This window comes from Lissotriton vulgaris, chromosome 1_1 (assembly GCF_964263255.1).
Source record: "Lissotriton vulgaris chromosome 1_1, aLisVul1.2, whole genome shotgun sequence".
NCBI classification, from domain to species: domain Eukaryota; kingdom Metazoa; phylum Chordata; class Amphibia; order Caudata; family Salamandridae; genus Lissotriton; species Lissotriton vulgaris.
The window spans coordinates 1,938,856,241-1,938,883,613 of record NC_141685.1 but is presented as its reverse complement, the minus strand read 5'-3'; the positions used below and the strand labels follow the sequence as shown (position 1 = coordinate 1,938,883,613).

Below are 27,373 nucleotides of genomic sequence, written 5' to 3'. Positions count from 1 at the left end.
GATGGGGGTCGTAGCGGGCAGACACACTCCCGGGCGAGTTACCAGGTCTGGGGGACAGCGCCGGGGCCCGCAATCGGCGCCAGGAGCGCCACCAGAGCCGATGCCCCACCTCAGCCCCACCGCGCGGACACCCGAGGCACCGCGCCCTATACGGGTTTAGCACCCCGACTGCCCAACGCCGACAACGCCCGACGGACTCAGCTCCCACCAGCACCCCACTCACCTCCAACCTCCGGGTTCACCACCGCTGCTACACTCGTGCCGGCCCGACCAGGGCTCACAGCAATCCGCCGCGTACTTCCATTGCAGGAGGCTTCTTCCAGCAGCGAGGGCTGCGCCTCACCTCCCTGCCCGGGGCTCCCGTATTTCACTCGTGTATCGGGCTCCTCACCAGTGCGGGTGTGCCTCTGTCAAGTCGGTTGCGTACTTCAGCCCATAGATCAGTGTCCGCACCCCATAGGCCATGTAGCGCCCCTCGGCATCTACCGTCCAGCCACTGCTCAACAACAGCGTTCGTATCCACAGGCCTCTCCGCTCAGCAAACCGGGCGCCGCCATTTTTTCTGCACCGCCTCGGGCTCAATGCCGGCGGTTTTCAGGGCAGCCACGAGGGTAGACTCCACCAAACTCCGTCAGCACGTGCCCCTCACCACAATACATGCCCTAGGGGGGTCGCACCGCAAGTGGAGGGGGTATGAGGATGGTATTTGCTCAGTATTGATCACAGCGCGCGGAGCTCCCTCAGAAAGCAGCCATTCTGCTACACGCCTAAGCCACGCCCCCATTGACAGCAGAGACTGCACCTACCATCCATAACATTTGTTGGATTTTAACAGAGAAGAGAAATAGGACCCGATGTAGGTAAATCTTATTTTCCGACTCTAGAATACCGAATTTTACCGATTCGGTATTCTAGATTCAGTAAATGAGATGTAGGAAATAATTCGGTAATTTTTACTGAATCGGTATGATTCGGTAATTACTGAATCGGTATTTACCGATTCGGTAATTTATATTTATTTATTTATTTAGAATTTTATAGAGCGCACGGCTACCTCCAGAGGGGGTGTCCCGGCGCTAAGACTACTTGATTATCACAGAGGGGGATACTGAGTTCATGAAAATCTAGAGGTGTGCAGAAGCTTTGTAGGTTAGTGCTTAGAAAACAGCCATGTTTTCAGTTTACGGCGGAAGACTTGTTCTGATTCGGAAAACCTGAGATCCAAGGGAAGACTGTTCCAAAGCTTAGCGGACACTACGGTAAAGGTTCTGCCACCAGTACGCGTGAGTCTGAAGCGAGGAACCGTCATCAGGCGTAGACTATTAGATCTCAGATGCCTTACTGAAGAAGCTATATTAAGCCTTTTGCTCAGATAGCAGGGGCCAATGCCATTAATTGCCCTAAAGGCAAGGGTCAGAACCTTAAAGTCAATGCGGCGGGCAATTGGGAGCCAATGAAGCTCCTCTCGGTAGGCTCTGACCGAGTTGCGTGGAGGGATGTTGCCAATCAGCCTTGCAGCCGCATTTTGTATAATCTGAAGTCGATCAATGAGGTATTGGGGGGCACCGGCATAGAGGCTGTTGGCATAATCAAGGTGAGACGTAATGAGTCCCTGAACCACTGTTTTACGGGAAGACTGGGGGAGATAGGGAAAAATCTTCCTGATCATGCGCAGTTTATTAAAGCAGGCAGCCGCCACTTTATTAACCTGGATTTTTCCGGACAAGGTATTGTCAAATATAAAGCCCAGGTTGCGGGCTGAATGCACTGGTACAGGAGGAGGGTCCAGAATGGTAGGCCACCAGAGGGTTGAAGGGGGAGCAGTTTTCTGGCTGAAAAAAAGGACCTCTGTTTTTTCAGTGTTAAGGGCAAGATGGTTAGCAGCCATCCAAGTGCAAATATTGCCAAGGCAGTTTCGAAAGTTGGAAAAGAGGGAGTCAGAATGGTCTCTAAATGAAAAAACAAGCTGAGTATCATCAGCATAAGAGACCACCCTGACTCCGAAAGACTCAACTACCTTGGCAAGGGGGGCCAGGTAAACATTAAACAATAAAGGGCTCAAGGCTGAGCCCTGGGGTACGCCACACAGGAGGGGTTTATCTTCAGATTGGTATGGATGCAACAGTACCCTTTGGGTCCGTCCGGATAAAAAGGATTTGATCCATGCTAGGACAGTGCCCTCAATCCCCAGCTGTTGAAGTCTGGATGTAAGAATGACATGGGAAACCGTGTCGAATGCGGCGGATAGGTCGAGGAGAACCAGCATGGCCTCCTCACCCCTATCCACCGATTCCCTAATTGTCTCTGAGACTTCCAGCAACGCTGTCTCGGTGCTGTAACCGGTTCGAAACCCAGATTGAGAATCGTGAAGCAGTTTATTTGTTTCCAAGAACTGGGCCATTTGTTTCTGAACAACTTTCTCCAATATCTTAGCTGGCTTGGGCAGAAGCGAAATGGGTCTGTAACTGCAGAACAGGGAGGATCAGCGTTGGGTTTTTAAAGAATGGGAAGCAGCCTAGCTTGTTTCCAAGCTGAAGGAAAAAGACCCTGGGTCAGGGAGGCGTTCCAAATGGAAAGAAGGGGATTAATTAAAACAGGGGCAAGATTGCCCATTATTTTAGCAGGCACAGGGTCTATAGGTGAGCCAGACTTGACTTGCTGAAGAAGAGATAAAGCAGACTCAAATGATAATTCATTAAAGGAGTTGAAGGAACTTTGCGTAAGGGGAGAGGAGTCTGGAATTGGGTTGGGCATGGCTGAGACAAATGAAGAAGCAAGTTTAGCAATTTTGTCCTGAAAAAAAATCAGAGAGACCATTGCAAAGATCTTGGGTAGGGCTGCATTGAGTTTTTATGGCCAGAGGAGTAACAAAATCTTTCACAATTGAGAAGAGAGTTTTTGATGAATTCTGTGCCTGTTGAATACGGTTGGAGAAATATGATCTCATGGAGGAACGTTTGAGCATTTGAAATTTATTTAAAGCAGATTTATAGGCCAGTTTAGCCTCTGGATCATATTTCTGACGCCACATGCGTTATAGCCTTTTACATTTGCTTTTTTCCTCGCGAAGGAGGGGGGTGAACCAGGGAGCCGAGGGACGAGATCTGGCGGATGCCAGGGGAGCAAGAGGAGCAATGGAATCAAGTGCTGAGGTAAGGACAGAGTTGTATCTTGCCGTTTCCATGTCCAGATCCACCGTCTGATTAAAATGGAACTGAAATTGAGACTCAATGGCGTCACAGGTCACCTTGACCCATTTACGACCACTATCTCTGCTAAGGGAAGAGGTAGGGGGAAGGGGAGGTCTGTCAATATGAAAGGGGATAAGAAAGTGGTCAGACCAGGTAAGAGGGAGAGATGGAAAAACCGTTATGCAAGGATGATTTGAAAAAATCAAATCTAATGTGTGACCGGCTTTGTGCGTAGGGCCTTTAACTAGTTGGGACAAGGTCAGTCCTTGTAGGGTTTCCAGAATTGAAGAGGCTTGAACACAGGAAGGATTATCTATATGAAGATTAAAATCTCCCAGCACTGTGAAGTGCGAGTGTTTAAGGGAAAAGTCCGCAATTGAGTGCACAAGGGCACTGAGAGAACAGGCAGTAACGGGGGGGGTTATAAACAAGGATACCAGCAAAGATAGTGCAGGCGGCGTCCTTAATTACAAAATACATGGCCTCGATCAAACCGAGGTTAATAATTTTAGTCGAGCTCAGAGTAAAGTGAGATTTAGCAATGATCGCCAGACCCCCTCCAGGTTTAGTGCCGTCACGATTAATGCCTACCAAACGGAAGCCGGAGGGAATGGCCAAGTTGATATCTGGCATGGACGAGTCTTTAAGCCATGTTTCAGTGAGAAATAAAATATCCCACTTGTTTGTATCTAGTAGAAGCCAAATGTCAGATGCATGTTGCCATTGATTCCTAAAATTACCGAATTGTCAAGGGAGACAGGGTGTCACTTTGACACCCTGTTGCACCCCTGATTCTGGCTTGTGTGCCATGTGACACATATACATGCCATTAGGGCATGTATGTGTGCCACATGGCCCTTAGGGCATGTATGTGTGCCACATGGCACAGGTGTACATGCACAGATGTGCATGTACACAGGAATTTATTATTTACCACAAAATAGTATTTAGTGGTAAATAACGAATTCTTAAGGGCCTGTGGCACTGTTTTCCTTGCCACCCACATCTAGATTTACCGATTCGGTAAATTTACCAATTCGGTATTTTACCGAATCGGTAAATTTACCGATTCGGTAAATTTTAGGACCCCTACATATCAAAAACCAAATACCGGTCGGTAACGGCTGAAATCGGCCGTTACCGACCGGTATTTGGTGTCCTACATCGGGCCCTTAAGCCTTGCAAAGGCACATCAAACAAACAGTCCCTACAATTTTGCCAAGTTTGGTGGAAATCTATTCCTTTAAATTTTATTTTACTGTTTCTCTTGGTTTTCCCCTTGTTACGCTTACCGGAACTCTACCCGGTACGCAAACCGGACACTCCAAAAACACAAGATGTCGGACTCCCGTTACGCTGCCGGTTAGCTTACCGGGAAGCGCCTCTACCGCGAAAAATCTCAATTTTTTTTTCTTTTGCCCCGCGGGGAACTTTAATAGCCCCCTCATCAATCCTAGGGGGTCAGGAGGGGTCTACCTTACCCCTTTCCTTCATTTCCCCCTTCGTTTTTCACCACCTCTTGTCTCTTGATCCTACAGAGAGACAAGATGGCAGCCGCTCCGGACTGTTTACAATGTTGACAGCCAATCAGCTTCTCCTCAGACTCCCGTTACGCTGCCGGTTAGCTGCCCGGTTCGCGTACCGGGACGCGTCTCTACGGCGAAAAATCGCAAATGTATTTATTTATTTTTTTTGCCCCGCGGGGCACTTTAAAATCCCCGTCATCAATCCCAGGGGGTTAGAAGGGGTCTACCTTGCCCCCTTTCCTTCATTTCCCCCTTCGTTTTGGCCTCCTCTTGTCTCTCGATCCTACCGAGAGACAAGATGGAGGCCGCTCCGGACTGTTTAGAATGTTGACAGAGACCAGAGAGCCAATCAGCTTCGCTTCGCAAAGTTCCGTAACGCGAAAAGTACGCGAACCGGAGCGCTACCCGGGACGCTGTCACAGATATATCTGTTTTTTAAAACGTTAATTTCTCAAAATTCACTGGAGCACATATATTGAGACCCAGCAAAGGCACATCGGGCTAACAGTCCCTACAATTTTGCCAAGTTTCGTGCAAATCCATTCAGCCGTTCGAGCTAAAAGTGAGGCCAAACGCCCTATGGAAAACTCAATGTTAAAAACGCGTTTTGGGACCCCCCTTTTTTCTCGGCCCCCCCTTGACGAAACCCCCCCAAATTTTCAGGGGCTGCTCAGAAACAAAATGTGCAATTTTCCTGACAATTTCAGCCGATTCCGTCCACAAACGCCAAAGTTATTAGACATAGAATTTTCAAAAGTCCCATAGAGAAAAAATCCTAACTATATATACCTATTGGCGACCGCCAGTAGGTAATATATATATATATATATATTCCTTCCCCGAGTTTGACTTCCCAGGTGTAATGGCTTCTGGGAGTTGAAGTCTTATCTGAGCCACTATGGATGAATATGCATGTGACTTTGGGGCGGGACTACTCACCTTCCAATGAGGGTGGTTCAGGACACTTTTTCAAAAGCGTGGGTGGTGTCATCACGTGGTAACAGCGGCAACCGAAGAAGGCTACAATGCCGAAATGCATCTTGCCATGCTGTCCATTAATAAACGGCTCCTGAAGTTCCCCTGTGTGGCCTCTTCTCCTTTCCTACCAGAGGGGCGTCTGTTTTCTTCGTTCAATTCACGCACTAGCCAGTGGTGCGCTGGAGGCTCCGTCTCAACAAGCGGCAGGAGGGATGCTGGCACCAGCTGTCAAGGCTTTCGTCTGTCTCTCCGGTTTTTCGGAACTTCTCCTGCCCGCCCCTGATGCAAGGTCAGCCAAGGTGTCACTGCCAGTGGCAGCTCGTGACGTGACGAGGAGTCAAGATCACTGGATTTTTGGCTCAGGACCCGGCTGCACTGCGCAGAGGTTTGGACTGTAAAGGGGACCTGGGGGAGTTTGTTGGACTTATTTTTTAAGCGTGAAAACTCCACTTTCATTTCTACGCTTTTGACCCTGCACATTGTTCCTTCCCCGAGTTTGACTTCCCAGGTGTGATGGCTTCTGGGAGTTGAAGTCTTATCTGAGCCACTATGGATGAATTTGCATGTGACTTTGGGGCGGGACTACTCACCTTCCAATGAGGGTGGTTCAGGACACTTTTTCAAAAGCGTGGGTGGTGTCATCACGTGGTAACAGCGGCAACCGAAGAAGGCTACAATGCCGAAATACATCTTGCCACGCTGTCCATTAATAAACGGCTCCTGAAGTTCCCCTGTGTGGCCTCTTCTCCTTTCCTACCAGAGGGGCGTCTGATATATATATATATATATATATATATATATATATATATATATATATTACCTACTGGCTATCGCCAGTAGGTATATATAGTTAGAATTTTTTCTCTATGGGACTTTTGAAAATTCTATGTCTAATAACTTTGGCGTTTGTGGACGGAATCGGCTGAAATTTTCAGGAAAATGGCACATTTTGTTTCTGAGCAGCCCCTGAAAATTTGGTGGGGTTTCGTCAAGGGGGGGCTGAGAAAAAAGGGGGGTCCCAAAACGCGTTTTTTGCATTGAGTTTTCCACAGGGCGGTTGGACTCACTTTTAGCTCGAACGGCTGAATGGATTTGCACGAAACTTGGCAAAATTGTAGGGACTGTTAGCCCGATGTGCCTTTGCTAGGTCTCAATATATGTGCTCCAGTAGTTTTTGAGAAATTAACGTTCAAACCAAGATATATATCTGTAACAGCGCTCTGGGCAGCGATCCGGTCCGCTTACTTTTCGCTTATCGGAACTTTGCGCGCAGAAAGCTGATTGGCTCTCCGGTGTCTGTCAACATTCTAAACAGTCCGGAGCGGACGCCATCTTGTCTCTCGGTAGGATCGAGAGAGAAAAGGAGGTGGAAAACGAAGGGGGAATTTAATGAAAGGGGGCAAGGTAGACCCCTCTTGACCCCCTAGGAATGTTGTTGGGGTTATTAAAGGGTCCCGTGGGGAAAATAAAAAAAAAATGATTTTTCACGGTAGAAGCGCGGCCGCGAACTGGTAGCGAAACGGGAATTCGCCATTTTGTGCTTCGTAAATTAAATTACTAGTTATAAGTGGGTGCGGGAGACGTATCCTAATCCCCTATGTTTCCTGAGGGTGGGTGAGGAGGCTGATATATGTTGATACATCTCTTCCAGCGGCTGTGCGTGAGCTTTTTTTTTTTTTTTGCTGCGTGACAGTCCGGAGCGGCCGCCATCTTGTCTCTCGGTAGGATCGAGAGAGAAGTAAAGGTGAAAAACTAAGGGGGAATTTAATGAAAGGGGGCAAGGTATCCCCCTCTTGACCCCCTAGGAATGTTGTTGGGGTTATTAAAGGGTCCCGTGGGGAAAATAAAAAAAAAATGATTTTTCACGGTAGAAGCGCTTCACGGGCCGTGAACTGGGCCGCAAACTGGTAGCGAAACGGGAATTCGCCATTTTGTGCTTCGTTAATTAAAGTACTAGGTATAAGGGGGTGCGGGAGACGTATCCTAATCCCCTATGTTTCCTGAGGGTGGCTGAGGAGGCTGATATATGTTGATACATCTCTTCCAGCGGCTGCGCCATCTTGCCTTTTTTCGAATGCCACAATTTTGTCGTGCACGGCAGCCATTTTAGATGCCAGGCTGGTCCCAGGCTATCACCTAACCCTGCGGATGTAGTTTATGGCCCCAGCTGTAGAGAATTCAGACATGCCAATCCTCCTGATTCAGGCGTGTGAGTACTGATTTCAGTGCTAGTCTCCCGCCTCCCGATTTCTGCAAGCAAAAACCCGGGGGCATATTACGAACAACTAGCGATAATTTTTGTCTCTAACTTGTTTAGAGACAAAAATTATCGCCGCACATCGGCGATTTTTATCGCAGATAAACCTTGCTATTATCGCAGAAAAGTCAGCGATATTCATGTATTATCGACCTAATGCTCTTAGCCATGTTATCCACCTCCCATTGGATAACATGGCTAAGAACTGCTCAGGGCAGGTGTTAGATTTTGGAGATATTCGCGCTTAGCGCGAATATCTCCAAAAGTTGGTAATAGAAGGTAGCGATGTTAGGGACTGTTTCCAGTCGCTAACATCTTGGCACGCCACTTTGCATGTCATTAGTGATAAGTATCACTGACATGCAAAGCGGGGCCCAAGATGGTCGCTATCTCCTTTTAGCTGTCACTAACTGGTGTTAGCGACAGCTTGATAATAGGGAAATAATTTTATCTCCGCTTTCATGGTTTTTAAAGCCAAAAAAGCGGAGATAAACCCCCTTGATAATATGCCCCACGATTCCTTGGGGGTTTCAGCTGACAGGGCTTGGTATTGTGTTACATGGTAATTTTTCCATGAAACGTCAGAGGGTCGATGCAGGGATTCTAGAAGAGGTGATAAACCATTTAAGCCTCATGAACAAGCGCATGGTCTTTTAAAGATTTGTGAAGTACTCGGGGCGGCGGTGTGTGTGTGCCCTCTTTCAGGAGCGGGCGGGGGGCACTGCCAGCAACTTGCCAGGTCAGGTAGTGTTCAACACGTGCATCACCCTTTCTCTGCCTGCTATTGCGCTCCATGCTTCGGAAAGGTAAGAAAAAGAACGTGCATTTGAGTTTGAAATGTCCGATCCTGCAGCAGCACACTTCCAAAGCCCACACATGACAATAACCCGATTCAAGGCCCCATTCACCCGTTTTTAAAAAAATAGATAACACTCCAACAAAATAAGGTTATAAAACTTTATTAACTACTAACTTTAACGAACGGAACAAAAACTAAAAACATTTAAACATTTCTCAATACAAAAAGCAACAATGGTTAGAAGCTGTCTTTTGTGCGAATAGTCCCAAGGCAGCACAACGTGCAGAGTTCTGGACGGCACCCAGGTGATGTCGCCTGGGTGCCGCACTGGTTTAGGGATCCTACAATGCTGCTCCGAAAATTGGCGTGGGGCGTCCCGGGTGGTGCGGGGGGAGGCCTCGTCAGTAGCGGTCTGTTGTGCGAATAGTCCCAAGGCAGCACAACGTGCAGAGTTCTGGACGGCACCCAGGTGATGCCGCCTGGGTGCCGCACTGGTTTAGGGATCCTACAATGCAGCACAGAAAAACAGCGTGGGGCGTCCCGGGTGGTGCGGGGGGAGGCCTCGTCAGTAGCGGTCTGTGTCCAGTGTCACATGGCTGACACAACATGTACGACAGGCACCCAGGTGATGTCCAGTAAACTGCCGCACTGGTTTTGGTATCCTACAATGCTGCTCCGAAAATTGGCGTGCGGCGGCCCGGGGGGGGGGGGCGTGGGGGAGCCGGCGTGAACGGGCCTCCCCAGGTGGCGGCCATCTAGCTGAGTTGCGCTCGCTCTTGCGGCCACAGCGTCTCGCTCACCATGTTGTTGAGTTGCTCCCACTCTTGCAGTGCAGCGATAGGCGGCTGCCACATGGCTCTTAAAATGGCGGACAGCTCCTCGGTTTTAGGCCTGGTCCACTGAAATGGTCCTGGGACACTTTGGAACTCGGACGCTTGCCTGCTAGGGCTTGGGTTCCATTCTCGAAAAGCGTCCCCTCAGCCGTGAAGATTGTATAATAGTCTTGGGGGCCCCCGACTCCCGCAGGCTTCCGGTGGGGAGCGGCTGCCATGATTGCTCGCGGAATGACCACGACGGAGCCACGAGATGGTGGTGCTCTCATGCTGACGCCAGCTTCAGTCTGAATGATCCAGAAACAAGGTGGGGCTTTCATCGTTTGGGGAAAAAAAATGTTCTAAACCAATGAAAAGTGTTATTTTTAGGTCATATGACCAAGCCTTCCATCTTTAGGAAACCAAAAGTAAAATGAACCAATGAAAAGTTTTATAAACAAGTCACATGACCTGTTATGCGGCATAGGGCTACAAAAAGCGTAGAAAATCCGTTGGCACGTGAGGCGGCGTCAGTAGCGGACCGATGTGCGAATAGGCCGAAGGCAGCACAACGGGCCGAGATCCGGATGGTACCGAGGTGGTGTCCAGCTAATTGCCGCACTGGTGTGGCCATCCTACAATGCTGCGCCGAAAGACGGCGTGTCCAGCTGAATTGCGGTCACTGTTGCGGTACAGTGACTCGAACGCGCCGAGATCCGGATGGCACCGAGGTGGTGTCCAGCAAATTGCCGCACTGGTGTGGCCATCCTACAATGCTGCGCCGAAAGACGGCGTGTCCAGCTGAATTGCGGTCACTGTTGCGGTACAGTGACTCGAACGCGCCGAGATCCGGATGGCACCGAGGTGGTGTCCAGCAAATTGCCGCACTGGTGTGGCATCCTACAATGCTGCGCCGAAAGACGGCGTGTCCAGCTGAGTTGCGGTCACTGTTGCGGTACAGTGAGTCGAACGCGCCGAGATCTGGATGGCCCCGATGTTGTGTCCAGCAAGTTGCCGCACTGGTGTGGCCATCCTACAATGCTGCGCCGAAAGTCGGCGTGGGGTGCCCCGTTGGCTTATGAGGTGATGTCAGTAGTGGACCGATGTGTGAATAGGTCGGAACCAGCACAAGGCACCAAGATCCGAATGGCAAGTCCTGGATGTTGAGTGCCTCAGTTGAGATTTCTGAGCAGTGCTTGTAAGACTGTCTGAAGCTTATTTGCACCTGCTGCAGCTTCACTAGGTCCGGCGGAACTTTTTGCCTTTTCCTTTCTGCTTCTTTTCCTACAATGCGTTTCATCTTAAGACACGACCAGGTCCCTGAATGTGTGCAGGGGGACGCTATTGATTGAATGAACGCGCCGAGATCTGGATGGCACCGAGGTGGTGTCCAGCAAATTGCCGCACTGGTGTGGCCATCCTACAATGCTGCGCCGAAAGTCGGCGTGGGGTGCCCCGTTGGTTTATGAGGTGATGTCAGTAGTGGACCGATGTGTGAATAGGTCGGAACCAGCACAAGGCGCCCTGCACTGTTGAGCCTTTTTGAATGCCTGTTTTTTGTTGTTTCCCCTCCATCAAAAACAAAACAAAAATACAAGGCGCCAAGATCCGAATGGCAAGTCCTGGATGTTGAGTGCCTCAGTTGAGAGTTCTGAGCAGTGCTTGTAAGACTGTCTGAAGCTTATTTGCACCTGCTGCAGCTTCACTGGGTCCGGCGGAACTTTTTTCCTTTTCCTTTCTGCTTCTTTTCCTACAATGCGTTTCATCTGAAGACACGACCAGGTCCCTGAATGTGTGCAGGGGGACGCTATTGATTGAATGAAAATGGCGGCTTGACACAAAGCTGACTCAAGCGTTACTGTTGGTGCTATACAGACAAAAATTGGTTTTCAGTTTGTACATTCTTCAGGTTTTTTTTTTCCATCCAAGTCTGATTGAGAGTTTGTAGAAAAATGGCTTCAGATTTTCCACATACTACTTTTCAACATTCTTCCTAAATGTAACAATGTGAAACTCACTAGGAGAACGGCTGTTTCTGTTTCCTTTCAAAATGCTGCCACCAATATTTTCTGAATGGAAGACACCATCTTGTAGCATAAAGGGCCGAAAGGGGTTCTGGTCTGGCCGATGGTTGGTGGAGACATTTTGACTATATCTTGGACCTGCCCGGCCTCGCCCAAAATGGCGCCGGTATAAATGGGACTCGTAACTCTTTGCCCGCAAATGTATATCTAGAAAATGTTATTGTAAGTGGCCCTGTCGTATTTTAATTACAAAATGTACGTCCACCGATTCCGCAACTGTTAGACACCTTTGTTCTTGTCACCTAATGGCCCGCTCGTTACGTTCTTCTACAGTGTAAATGTCTCCTCATCATATACGATTTCAGTTTGCTCCGTGGCCGGCCCACGTGGTTATAGGCCCGTATTTGTATACTGACATTTTCACAATAAAGGTTTTTAAAACAAAACACGGTAGTAGTATTTTCATTTGTAAAGTTTTTACTTTTAGTGACTGTTTTCGAATCAGTAAAAGGCAAGTGAAATAAAGCAGTCCAATTACATGACGGATAAAAGGTATAATATGTAGGAACGCAGTAAAGATAAATGGTCAAGGGCAGTTGTGTTTTTCATGTCTGCAACATAAAGTGATCGATAAGAATCTGATAATCAGGCGTATCGGCGACTAAGACAGCAGGCCGAATCTCTTTTACTCAAGGGCTCCGTCATGGAAGGAAGAAACGCCCTTTTTCTCGAAAAAGGAATATATTTTACTTGCAAGACAGTTGTAAATTTTCCGGGAAAGTACATTAGCCTGGAATATTATAACATATGTTTGAAAAAAAAATATTGTTCGAAAATAATAAAAAGCGTAATTTTTAGGTCATATGACCAAGCTTTTCATCATTAAATTAACAAAAGTAAAATGAACCAATGAAAAGTTTTATTAACCAGTCACATGACCTGTTATGCTTACGTTACGCGCTGCGCGCCGCGCCTCGGATCACTTCCGGGTGCGCTAACGCGGCGTGTCATAAAACGCATTACGCGACAACGTAGGTCAAGAATATAGTCTAAATGTCTCCACCAACCAGCGTTCAGAACACAACCCCTTTCAGCAGTCCAAAAAGTTCTGTTAAATGACAACAGAGGGGACAGGCAACAAGAACCATCAGTCAAAGAGGGGAGGGCAAGTTCTTCTCTTCCGGGTCATGTTGGGGCGCTACCGGAACTGATCGAATTGGTAGTCTACAGTGTTTCTGGATGTTTCAGACTAAAGCTGGCGTCAGCATGAGACCACTACCATCTCGTAGCTCCGTCGTGGCCATTCCACGAGCAATCATGGCAGCCGCTCCCCACCAGAAGCCTGCGGGAGTCGGAGGCCCCCAAGACTTTTGCAGAATCTTCACGGCTGAGGGGACGCTTTTCGAGAATGGGACCCAAGCCCTAGCAGACAAGCGTCCGAGTTCCAAGGTGTCCCAGGGCCATTTTAGTGGACCAGGCCCAAAACCGAAGAGCCGGCCGCCATTTTGAGAGTCCTGTGGCAGCCGCCTATCGCTGCACCGCAAGAGCGGGCGCATCTCAACTACATGGTGAGCGAGACGCTGTAGTCGCAAGAGCGGGCGGTAAACAGCTGAATGGCGGAAGAGGCACAGTGTAGCAAAAGCGGGCGGAATGGCAACTAAAACGATAAAGGGGCGCCCCACTACAGCTTGTCTTCAGGTCAAACGGATTGTGGGACAAGGTCCAGAATTGAAGAGTCATCAAAAGGCAAAAAGTTCCGCCGGACCCCGGGAGCCGGCCGCCTATGTCGGGGGCGATCTCAGGCTACACCAGTGCTATAAGACTTGGGGAGGGTGTCGGAGCCAAGCGTCTTCTCCGAGTCCATGGCCATCACACCGCCCCTCAGGGGCCTCCGTCAAGCTGTTTAGGAAGGTAACATATCACATTGTTTTCTAATGCAGTCAGGTCCACAAACGACACTCACTTACTTTGAGAATAGTGAAGCTGCAGTAGGTGGAAATAAGCTTCAGACAGTGTTACAAGCACTGCTCAGAACTCTTAAGTATGGCACCCAACATCCAGAACTTATGCTATTTGAGAATGGTAGTGACATCGAAGCATCTCAGGGACCAAAACCATTAACGTACTTTCACGTATGAAAATCTTACTTGGGGAGGGGGCAGGAGCGAAGCGCCCCCTCCCAGTCAGCGCCACCACACCGTATGTTGAAAATCTGAAGCCATCGTTCTACAAAGTCAACCAAACTTGGATTGAAAAATCTAGAAAAATGTACAAACTGAAAACCAGTTTTGGTCTGCATAGCATCAGTAACAACGCTTGAGTCAGCTTTGTGTCAAGCCGCCATTTTGATTCAACAAAGCACAGGCATTGAAAAAGGCTGAAATTCAGAACTCTAAACTATGGCACCCAACATCCAGGAGCTTGCTATCCGGATCTTGGAGCCTTGTGCTGTTTTCGATCTATTCACACATCGGTCCACTACTGACATCATCTTATAAACCAACGTTATGTAAATAGTTTTTTAATAAAATGTTTTACCCTGTTTCTTTGCTGGTGTGTTGTCTATATTTTTAATATTTGCATAGGGTTTGTCGTTATTTTGTGCGGGATGGGTGATGGAGCCGAGCTGTCTTGCAGCCCTCATGGTGTGGAGCTCAGTTCATCTCACTATTTTCGTATTTCTCAAGAAGGGTTGTTCCTAATATTTCTATTTTAGCGAGGTCAAAAAGAGATCCAATTAGTGGCCTACTGATTTTGCTCGATTACTTTTATTTTTTTACACGATTTTTCACTATCTGCAAAGACTAAACAGAGTATTGCGACTTTGTGCTTGTTTGTAAATAGAGAATGATCCAAAGAGAACCAATTCTAAAACAGTAAATGCTTGGACAACAATCAATCAAATGGAGAGACAAGGAGGCACGACGGATTACAACGGGGGTAAAGGCCTGCGTTAACTACCCTTCAGTATCTGCAAAGAGAGAGTACTACTAAGACAAAAGAGGGGAGGGGGGGGTGCAGCGTTCAAAGCACATCAGCGTGCATAAATACGAAAATGTTTTTATCTATCACGTACTTGACATTTTAAAGCTTTTCATATTTGCTATTAAAAAACCAATGAAATTCACAGAAAAAACCATAGGTTATAGTGGATATATAGTTAGGAATTTGCATTTACAAAACCTTGAAAATTCAATGAAAAAACCATAGGTTATAGGCCATATATAGTTAGGAATTCGCATTTACAAAACCTTATTTTACTCGCATAAAACCATTGAAATTCCATATATAGTTAGAAGCGCTAACTATATATCGCGCACCCGCAATCCACTGCTGATGATGTCACATATTACATCATTCATGACATGGTCAGTGACATCACTGATGACATCACTGATGACATCTCAAATGACATCACTGATGACAACTCAAATGACATCACTGATGACATCTCAAATGACATCACTGATGACATCACTGATGACAACTCAAATGACATCACTGATGACATCTCATTTGTCATCACTGATCACATCACTCATGTGATAATACAATGAACCTCTTCAGACTCTAATATAACCTTACATACACTCAGTATAAACAGACACTCACAGACTGTCACTCATCCATGGAGTTACTCACACACCTAGTCAGTCATGCAAAGAATCAATCACACCTCCATTTCCTCAACTATAAAGTTATACACATCTTACTTATTCAAACATATAATAACACATATTTATTCTCTTATATAATCCCTGATACAAGCTCACAGTGATCGATACAGCCACTCACACATTCACTGGCTCTTATGTTCAGTTATTTATATATCTCAACTCTCACATGTATTGTGTTTTACATACGTACTTACTTGCACATGTAGCAATGAGAAATCCATTCACTCACCAACACACCCATGCACAGTCAACCGCCCATATAGCTGTTTCCACATGCACTCTTGAACTCATACTCCGAGTGAATCAACTGCTTACACATCTATGCAAAGAGTCACGCACCTCCCAGCCACCCACACACACACTCAGCCTCCCATTCAAATACTTGGGCAACCAATCAATAACCCATATGGCCACTCTTATAGCTACTGATCAACACATGCAGCAGCTTACACAACAACAAACATACTGATGCACAAATTAAGACAGTTTAGTCACTAACCCATGCACTCAGTGAGACACATTTAATCACTCACTCATACAGTCAGTCATGCACCTACTAAATTCTTCATCCAGACACTTATACATCCACTCATTCTTCAATATGTGAAACATATTTAAACTTTACAGACACATACAATCACTGGATGTTGTGATCAGTGATGTCATCAGTGATGTCATTTGAGATGTCATCAGTGATGTCATCAGTGATGTCACTGACCATGTCATGAATGATGTAATATGTGACATCATCAGCAGTGGATTGCGGGTGCGCGATATATAGTTAGCGCTTCTAACTATATATGGAATTTCAATGGTTTTATGCGAGTAAAATAAGGTTTTGTAAATGCGAATTCCTAACTATATATGGCCTATAACCTATGGTTTTTTCATTGAATATATATATATATATATATATATATATATATATATATATATATATATATATATATATATATATATATATATATATATATATATATATATCCAGAAATCTTTGCCCAAATTTTTAGAGAAACCACACGCAGGAAAGATTAAACTCTGTGTTTAATTGAGGCGGATTGCATGGCGCTGGAAAGAGGTGTTCACTGCAATAATTCAAAGGTGCCTGACGCGTTTCATGCGCAAAGTGCATTTCTTCAGAGGCAAAAGGAAATCAGCTGCACAAAGCTTCCATAGTCTTTTCAAGAGTCATTTAAAGTATTTAACCTCGTGACCAAAGGGCGTGGGCACACCCCCGGCATTCTGGTATCAGTAGTTCAGTTTCCCACAGGATTACTTCGCTTGTGCTTGTGAAATGGATTCAAAAGTTAAACACCCCAGTGGGCTAGGAAAACCTCCAAACACAGCGCTGTGCACATAATACCTTCCTCACGAGGTTAAATACTTTAAATGACTCTTGGGAATAGGTAAGACATATTTTAAGTTTACAGAAACATACAGTCACTGGATGTTGTCATCAGTGATGTCATCAGTGATGTCATCCGTGATGTCACTGACCATGTCATGAATGATGTAATATGTGACATGATCAGCAGTGGATTGTGGGTGCGCGATATATAGTTAGTGCAACTAACTATATATGTGAATTTCAATGGCTTTGTGTGATTAAAATAAGGTTTTGTAAATGCTAACCCCTAACTATATATGGTCTATAACCTATGTTTTTTTCAGTGAAAAAAATAAATATATATATATATATATATATATCCTACTGCCGGTCGCCAGAAGGTAGCTATAGTTAGGACCTAGTTTGCATAGGAAAATAATTTTTGGACTTGGATATAACTTTGGGGTCGTTCGACCAATCTGCATGAAATTTTGCCAAAAAAGTGTCACAGTTTGTACTATTGATTGGGAAAGTTTGGGGGGTTATCGGTGCTGTGGGGACTGAGAATTTGGGGCACAATTAAGGTTACATTTGTAATGTTAATTCCCATGAGTACCTACAGCCACCTCTACGGCCCGAACTGCTGAATGGACTTACACCAAATTTGGCAGGGAAGTAGATGCTGGTTCAAGGAAGTGTTTTTTGCTTATTTGGCATTAATCTGTTCAATAGTTTTTGAGCGATTTAAGTTTAAAAGTATAGTGATATCTCTGGCCACGAAGCCTTCGCGAACAAGGATGAGGTCTTGCAAGGAAATACACTGCTCTGATTGGCTGCCAACACTTCAAACAGGAAGTGTTGGCAGCCATCTTTGGACTCGGCTTGAAGCTGAGTCCCAGAAATAAAGTAAAATATAAAGAAAAGGGGGCAGGGTAGGAATACCCTGTACCACCCAGATATGTTGGGGGCTCCCACACGGACAGGTTTACGGTGGATCCACAAATCCGTGGCAACATTTTAAAAAAAGATGTGCGGTCTCCTACACAACATTTCTTTTTTTTTTACCCGGGTGGGCCAAATCGCGGGGGCATTAGGGAGGGGGGCTCATGGGACCCCCCTCCTGAGCTTATTGGAAACCCCAGGGACCATCACCTTTCCTGGGCACACTGTATTCTTTTTTTAGATTTGGGGAGGCATTTTGTCCTCCCCGCTGCCCAGGGACCTCCACCTTAACGGGCACTTTTAATTACAAATGCGGAGGCCCATCAACCCCCACCCCCCCTGCACCTGGGACCACCACCTCCCCGGGGCACACTGTAATTATTTGTTTTTTTAAATGCAGGGAGGCGTTTTATTCTCCCCCGCTGCCCCGGGGACTGACACCACAGAGGGCTATCTACAAGATGGGAGGGAGGCCCTACTCCAGAAGCCTTGCATGACCCTGTAGACCGCCACCCCCAGGGATGGCTTCAGCAATGTCTCGGGGTGCCCACCCCCGGGACATTGCAGTTTGCTATGACATGGCGTATGTCATAGCAAACAGTGGTCCGCTTCATGGAAGCAAGGGCATTGAAAATGCCCTCGCTTGCATGTAGTGGAGCCGAATTGCTTTTGGGCAGAGGGAGCGGCATGTTTGCAGCTCCCTCTGCCCAAAGGCAATGCCAGCTCCGGCAGTAGGTGGGGAGCAAGCAGGGACCATCAGGGCATTGAGGCTCGCCCCACTGTCCCCAACAACCTGGCCATGCCTTGGGGGATTGGGTCCCCAGGCAATATCGGCCTGGGAAGTGGCGCTGGGCCCCCCTTCTCATTAAAATAAAAATGATGAAGGCCTGGCCCCGGGGAATGGGGTCCCCGGATCGAAATAGGCCCCCTCCCTTTTAAGAAATAAAATAAAGGCCGGCCCTGGGTGAGGGGGTCCCTGGGGCCCGGGAAGGTGCGTCCATTGGGGTGTTGGGGCGTTGCCCCCTCACCCACAGCTGCTCCCTCTGTGACTATGAACTTAAGTAAACTCTCAGTTTACTTAAGTTTAGAGATGCAGAGGGAGAACTGACAATCATGGTAGTCAGCATGACGTCCGACTGCCCCCCCCCTTCAGAATCTGAAGGGGGTGGGCGGTCCAGCGTCATGTTGACTGACATGCATTGTCAGACCAGGGGCTGCAGGTAGCAGTACAAGTGTGCATGAGTGGGGAAGGTCGGCTAATTTTTTAGCCATGCCCAGTCATGCGCACTTGTGTCTGCTCTGGTTGGCGCATGCCCATTAGGAGAGCGAGGGTTGAGCAAAGGCTCAAACCTCGGTCTCCTAACTGGCAGGCGGGCGGAGAGTAACTATGCCCTCAGTCAATCCTGGCGCTGCCAGCAGCACCAGGATTGGCTGAGAGGGGTTTGCCACTTGCCAGAAGTGATGCAACTGTTCCTGTGTAGGCGCCAGAATGGCCTCGAGGCGGCGCGGACCTTGTCAGGTAGTATTTTTATTTTATTTTAAAACTACCCTCCACCCCAGCCCTCACCCCCGTGCGACTCCGCCCTCACACCCGCGCAACACCCCTGGGACACCCCACCCCCGCGGGCCGGGACTGCTTGACACGTGTGCTTGTGAAATGACTGACATTTTCTGTGCATGGCTGGACCGCTGTTGTAAGTGGGTGGTGGGCTTTTGACCAGGCTCGCTCACTTCTGGGGGATATATGTGCAGATGCAGACATATAATAGATTGGAATGCAGGACATTTGCGGAATTTGCTTTTGATGCACGAGGATGCATTTTGTGGGAAACAAAATTTCAAAAAAACATTCCTTCCACATTTTGAGCAGGTGGGCGTCAGGACCGCTACAAAGTAATCTTCGACTCGAGCCTGGGAAGAGATGTGTAATTTACGGTCCCGTCTGTAATTTTCAATGAAGGGGTCTCGCAGATATGAAGGTGCTTTCACTCAACAGCAAATGTGCCTTTTTAGCCTCTCTTCCGAAACAGCTGTTGCTGCCTCACAAACAGACCTCAGCCTGGCGCGATGAGGGTGCATTACTGCTCAGGAGGGGTCGAGGGATGGGGGAAAGCGGTCAGCGTGAGCCTCAGACCTCAATACCGCAGGAGGGCAGTGAGGGCACAGGTTGGGACTTGGGGGGAGCATGTAAGCCACAGACTGCAAACACAATCACCTGTGTGTGAGTGTGTGCGTGTGCAGGTGGGTGTGCGTGTGTGTGTGTGATATCATCTTCTGTGGCATCACTCAGTGTAAGCCTCAGACATTAATCCCACATAAAGACAATGAGGGTACAGCCTCGGGAGTGGGATTGGTGTTTGTGACGAGAACGATGCAAACCTAATCACCTGTGTGTATGCGTTTGAATGTGTCTCCGTGTATCATATGTGTATATGGGTGTGTATAAAAGAATCACGTGTGTGTGTGTTTATGTGTGTATGTACAACAATCACAGGTGTGTGTGTGATCTCATTTTCTGTATCATCACTCAGTGTGGGCCTCAGACCTTATTCCCACAGGAGGTCAATGAGGACACAGGCTGGGGTGGGTGGGCTTGTAAGGCACAGGCTCCAAACTCAGTCATCTCGCTGTGTGTGTGTGTGTGTGTGTGGGTGTGTGTATGTATGTGTATGTACAAATAAATCACAAATATGTATGTTAAAGAATCACACCTGTGTCTATGTGTGAGAGTGCGTGTGTATGTATGACCTCGCCTTCTATTTGTGACATCACTCTGTGTTTGCCTCTGACCTACGGTGACACAGCTTCCTGGATTTGGCAGGACAGTCCTGTAAAGCACTTGAACACCTGTTCAAGGGTGGTAAGCGCTATATAAATGCAATTACACATTTATGCGTCTTAACTCAATTTACAGTGCCTGCAAATGTGTCTCAATGTAGTACTGAGAGGTATGTATATCAACGTCCAAATATTACATTTCTACTTTTCAAATATACAAAGCAATCCTGAAATCGTTGTGGCACAATAACTTTTAAAATCTCCTTAGCAGATATTCATTTAAATCATCCAGATCTCTGTGCTAAGCGGAATTTAAATGTCAGCTTTAGATCAGCACTATTCGCCATTATTGCACATAGTAAACAAAAGTGTACCACTTTTATTAATAAGCTACGTTGGGCATTTAAAAACGAGCTTCAAAAGAGATAAACCTTGCACCTTGCCTCAGATGAAGAAATAGCAATAGCCCTCTTGAGATTGGTTAGAAATATTCTAGAAGGCCCGTGTTTAGAATTGTTTCTGATGATTTATCAGATTTAATCATCTTTGGCTCACAGGAAAACAAAACGCATCTGCGCTCTTAAAAATTCACCTCCTCTGAAAGAAGAGGATTTTGGAAGTCATCTCCGGTGGGCCCACCAGCCTAAGGCCAAATTATTTCTGTTCCATTGGACACTTTAGGCTTTTTTTTCCTCTCAGAATTCAATTCCTTACCTTCGCTTCAGCCTCCTTGAATTTTAACACATGCACGAGCCGGAGATTATCAACAAGGAGTCTGCCCGTGTGATTACTTCTCTATATCGCACGCACGCACACAAATACAAACAAAATGACTGAAAGGAAAATTACCTCTGCCTTTTTTTTTATCGATATGCTGAAGGGCACCCGGAACAATGGCGCCTTGAATCAGAAGTTCAAGAGCAGCTGATACGATAGTGACTGCAATGGTTAGATATGCAAATGCACCTTACATTAGTGATGGGAAATTGGTGCTGCGTGGGATATTACAACCCAAACTTGGAAAATAAAAACTGCTGAAGAGAGGGAAAGCAAAGCGAGACGGCGAGAGGGAGAGAGCTAGAGGTAAAGAAGAAGTCAAGAACATGACAGAAGAGGAGAACAAAAAGGAGATGAGAGGGACAAGGGAAGAAGTGGGGTTGGGATAAGATGGAGGAGGGAAGGGGTGACAGATAAACTGGAGGGAGAACATGTCTAAATAAAGGAGGTTTACGCTTTCTGTGCTTTGAGGAAGGAGAACCCTTGTGTGCTGCTTTTCCCCTGCTGGACTGCCTTTCTTTGCTGGGAGACCTCGCGGAACCCGCTGCCCGGGTCCCGCTTCGCCTGTGTGTCAATGCGCTTTCCTGAGGATTTTAACATCTAACACCGTGGGCAGGAGGAGGAAGCACAGGGCTGCGAGCGCCAGGCGAGGGACAGGGACTCCATTGCCCAGTAGTCCCTGCGCTGTAATCACCTCCACCTGGTCGCTCTCCCTGTTTGCCCCGCCCTTGAGCACCGAGTGAAAGGTGCCTGCAAGCTGCTGCCTCAGTGGAGACGCTTTCTGTGCTTTGAGGAAGGAGAACCCTTGTGTGCTGCTTTTCCCCTGCTGGACTGCCTTTCTTTGCTGGGAGACCTCACGGAACCCGCTGTGCGGGTCCCGCTTCGCCTGTGTGACAAGGCGCTTTCCTGAGGATTTAACATCGGGCACCGTGGGCAGGAGGAGGAAGCACAGGGCTGCGAGCGCCAGGCGAGGGACAGGGACTCCATTGCCCAGGAGTCCCTGCTCTGTAATCACCTCCACCTGGTCGCTCTCCCTGTTTGCCCCGCCCTTGAGCACCGAGTGAAAGGTGCCTGCAAGCTGCTGCCTCAGTGGAGACGCTTTCTGTGCTTTGAGGAAGGAGAACCCTTGTGTGCTGCTTTTCCCCTGCTGGATTGCCTTTCTTTGCTGGGACACCTCGCGGAACCCGCTGCGCGGGTCCCGCTTCGCCTGTGTGTCAAGGCGCTTTCCTGAGGATTTTAACATCGGACACCGTGGGCAGGAGGAGGAAGCACAGGGCTGCGAGCGCCAGGCGAGGGACAGGGACTCCATTGCCCAGGAGTCCCTGCGCTGTAATCACCTCCACCTGGTCGCTCTCCCTGTTTGCCCCGCCCTTGAACACCTCCCCTACATATAAGGAGTAGTCCTTGCCGCTGCGCGGGAGCGACTGGGAGAAGCCCGGGACAAGGGCGGGACCGTCTGTGGCCGTCAGGGGCCGAAGGAGGCCGGGCTGGGCCACCCCATTGACGAGTAGGACTAATAATTTTCTTGCTACTTTGGTGGACTATATTGACTCATTTAAATTTGTGCCCTATTGTGATCAAGTATTTGTAGTTTTGTTGTGGGGGGCCATAAATAATGTCTCTTACGCTAAATAGCACCAACTTGGCACCCTCTCAGGCTGAGGGTGGACCAACCATCCTTGGCCCATTAGACAAATTTTTTAATCGTGTTGTCCAAGATATTGATAAGGAGATCTCCTTAGCAGAAAAACGAGCCGAGCGCAGGCTGTCTATTGAGCTCCTTAAATATTCTACAGAAAAACGCTTGCCGCAAGCCTTCCTGGCATTGGTTACCCCTTTGTCCTCCATAACCCTGCCTGCTGTGTTTGAAATACCTAATGTTTCTCCTTTCATTATGGAGCCTGAGGGTGGTTCGCCACCAAGATCGGATATTACCACCTTGTCCACAATTCCATCTGTAAATCCTATAGACTCCCCATCCTGTATAGTTGAAGCTAGTGTGTCTGATTCAAAACCATGCGCAAAAAGAAAAAGGAGTACTGCTCAGAGGAAATGTTACTCCTCAAAACCCCCTAATAAGGTTAGGAAAGTCGCAAAAAAAACTTTACCTACCCAAAAGGAGAATAGCGGGGTTAACGAAAGTGGTGACCTACCAAATGAGGGGAGAAATGTAGACTTGGCAAGCTCAAACCCTTCTTCTAATGACTCCCAGGGGAAGGGGTTGGCTGTGAATGCCCTCTCGACAGATCTACTGATACCCGAGTTGGAAAAGTTATTAAGGTCGCTTTTGACACCCATAGAGGTTCAAGTTAATCAGCTAGTTAACCGTTTGGATCAATTTGAGCAGGCCACCTTAGACAATTTTTTCCACATAAAGTCACTAATCAAATTACAACCTAGATTAACTGAGACTAGCAAGGTTCAGGAAACCACGGGAAAGACAAAAAATCTGCCTATACCAGAATTAAAACCCCCGTCAGGCAGAACTACAAACGTGTCCCAGAAAAAGGGACCAAGTCAATCGCCTAATCCTGTAGTGCTAGTCTGTACGGGTACTAGTACAGGCGAAAAAGTAACTAAGGTCCCAGACCCGGTGCCAAAGGGCAATAATAAAGAGTGTCCGCAAAGTAGTACCACTGTTCCAAATACCCCCCATCCGCCACCAAGCATTCTTAAACCCCACTCTAATGTTGGAGTAGGGGGTATTAACGGTTCCAGGCTAAGCAATGCTGTACCCACTAACTCCCAGCAAACATCAAATATCCCTATACCCTGTCCCAATGTCCCAGCTACCAGACAACCAACAACTTATCCAGTGAAGCCACCTCAAAGGATACCTCCTGTGAATCTTACCCCGGACTCCCATCCCTTCGTCGCGGTCCTCACCAATGTACCACCTCTTTTGGTTGGACAAAGAGAAACCTTCCAGATGCTCAAAAATAAAGTAATGCACTGGTTAAGGGTAAGTAGACCATTACCGCGGGAAGTGGATGGGTTGATATTAGGGGTAAGGAGGATTGACTGGATTGGCTACACTCCCAAAAATTTGGGGGGGGGACTGTACTGTTATTAATTTTCAAGACCCCAGGGTGGCTGGTTGGATAACGAAGCAGGGTTGGGGTACAAGTAGTGGTGGAATTGGCATTGTGGACCTCACCTTTTTTTACCCAAGGCAAATATGTGCCAAAGTAGGAGGGCCTAGGAAGATAAACAGCTTTAACAACCCCCCGATGGTAAGGGTTGTTTCACCATCCATTACCCCATCGCAATGGCAAACCCACAGTAATGGTTTAAACTACAACTATCTGGAAGGCATGCAATGTTTGAATTGGGGTTGTTGACCAAAGTTTGACTATCGGAATAACAGGGGAGGTACATCTTGTTGGAAGTCATGTTGGAACCCTGATGTCCCTGCATTGAATACTGATGTAGTGTCAAATGAAACAAATGATGGTGAAAGGATCGTATTTGAGGAGGAAGCTGCTGGGGGGTTAATACAAAACTCGGGGAGTGGGGAACCATTTGTTTTAAGCACTACTGTCTCTCGAGGAGTTGAGCAAAACACCACGGGTAACGACCAAAACGGGGGAGAGCAGGGTGGTAGTCCAATGAACTCCCCTAGATTGCCCATTACAAGAACAGTATGCAGGGATGGATCTGCTCCAGGGAGTTTTATATCTTGGAACGTTGCAGGACTGGGGAGTAAGCTGATGTCACAATCATGGATTGATTTTATTAATGGGTTTGAACTATGTTTTCTACAGGAGACATGGGCTTGTGATCCTATCTATCTCCCAGGTTATTTAAATTTCTCGATCCCAGCAAGTAGAGGTGTCAGGGGTAGACCTATGGGAGGCCTCACAGTCTGGATTAGGCAGAACTTTGATACCACTGTGAAAATGTGGGATCTGGGTTGTAGAGACATTTTAATGTTGCGAATTTACTCAGCAAAGTGGGGTGTGATAGATTTGTATAATGTCTATGCTAGAGGCTCCAATACTGGGAGTTCCCCCACTTTAGAGGCCTTATTTAATTTTCTGCAAACCAAGTCCCTTGAAAATCGAATAATAATAGCTGGGGATCTAAATAGGACCTTCGAACCCTTAGACAGTACTGTAGATCCATTGGGGCAGGAGGAGGTAAATTTATGGGGAGTCCCTTATCTGAATCTAGCTCCTGTTAAACGCTGGACGTGGGATATACTTCTCCTAAATACTATGTGCCTGGAACATGGGATGAGAGCCCTCAATGGAAGACCAAAGGGAGACAAGGAGGGTGTGTGTACATATTATAATGGTCACAATAGAAGTAGGATAGACTACGTTATATGTAGTCTTAATCTCTGGCCGGGGGTTTGTGACATGGAAATCAAGGGCAGGGTAGAAAGTGATCCCAACCCCCTTTGTGTGACCCATACCTGGTGGAAGTTAACACAGCCCAACTTCCAAGCAAGTGAAGGGTTGCCCCCAGACATGGCAAACGATATGTGCTGACTTAAATGGCCATGTGTGTTGGTGAATGCAGCATCTATGGACTCTATCGCTTCCGAGGTGGATAATGCAATTGTCTCCATGGAACTAGCAAGCTCTATAGTCCCAGGATCTAGGACAATTACTGATATTCATAATAATCTCTTCTCCCTTTTAAAACCCCATTTTGTGAGAGCATGCAAGGGAAATCGTATAGTACCCACCAAACCAGCTAGGTGGTTCAATCGAGAGTGTAGGGCAGCCAGATTAACCCTGGGTAATGCCATTAGAAATGGAGACAGGGCAGCAATTATAGCGGCAAGGAAGCAATACAATACAAGCATCTCCCTGGCAAAGAAAACGTGGGATGAGAAGTATTGGGATGAACTAAAAGAGGCCTCTAGAGCAAAGGATTCCAGGCTTTTCTGGAAGATAGTGAAGTGGGGCAGAGGTGGTACCCCAAACAAACCAGATAATCACGTTGCAGAGTCCGCTTGGGTGAACTATTTCAGGCCCCAATATGCAGAGACAAAGGAGACGGTGGGAGGGGATGCAATTTTAGCTGTATTTCCCAAAGACAATTTGTTTTCCGCCAAAGAAGTTGAACTTGCAATAAGCTCCACACAAGGGGGTAGGGCCCCCGGTTTAGACGGGATACCCTCGGATGTTTTTAAAAACGACAAAAACAGGTGGGTTAGGTATGTGTTTTTATTGGGGAATGCCATCGCAAAGGGTGCGCTAGTCCCAGACCAATGGAAGGGAGCTATTATTATACCGATCCATAAAAAGGGAGATCGATCCCTTCCGGCTAATTATAGGCCAATAAGTTTGATTGCCACTATCCAAAAAGTAATTGGGAAGATGGTGGTAAACAAACTTATGGAATGGGTGGACGAAAATGACTCCCTTTTCCCCCTTCCAGGCAGGCTTCCGGAGGGCCACTAGCACCATTGACCAGGTGTTTCGTTTTACTATGTTGCGGTGGGGGACGGCACTTCTTGGCAAGGGCAGCCTGTATGTCGCTTTTGTCGACTTGCGGGCTGCCTTTGATATAGTTCCAAGAAGTAAGCTCTGGACAGTTTTAAATAGGATAGGCATTCCAGCAGAATTGCTCACTCTAATTATGAGGTTGCACGAGAGCAATTTTGCTAAAGTCCAGTGGGGGTTGAATGGCCAAACCTCCATCGACTTTCCAGTGGAACGAGGGGTTCGCCAAGGTTGTGCTATGGCACCATTGCTTTTTGCATTATATAATAATGGGATAGTTGGCAGGATGCTGGACGCTAGTGTGGATGCACCTTCGTTAGCTGGCATCAGGGTTCCAATCCTGATGTTCGCTGACGATACGTTAATAATGTCTAAAACCTCGGCTGGGCTACAGCGTGCCTTGAATATCTTTGATGAGTTCTGTCTGGAGCATGGCCTTGAAGTAAATATAGGTAAGACCAAGTTGATGGCTTTTTCCCGAGGATGTAAACCTCGCCCTAGGATACACATGAATAACATCGGGCTTGAGGTAGTAAGGGAGTTTACCTATCTGGGGGTACAAATAGCTGAGCTGTGGGGTTTTGAAAAGTTTACTTCCCTACAGATAGCAGAGAACAGGTTCCTTAGGGGAATTACGGGACTTCCCCAGAGCACCCCACTAATCCCTCTTAGTCTTGACCTGGGGAGAAGATCTGTCAGCGATCAAGCCAGATTGCATCCCATTTTATATTGGAGACGACTTTGGTCTACTCCCGACATTAAGCACTATGCAGATGGGTTTCTGGCAATAATTAAAATGGACACCTTCCATAAAATACCATGGTTGAAA

At 47.3% G+C, this 27,373-nt stretch overlaps 1 protein-coding gene across 2 annotated transcripts in view; it reads right to left on the bottom strand.

The window, feature by feature from the left end:
* Window positions 1–27,373, bottom strand: part of ACSS3 (acyl-CoA synthetase short chain family member 3) — a 1,235,137-nt gene that overhangs the window by 326,811 nt on the left and 880,953 nt on the right. The window lies entirely within an intron of this gene.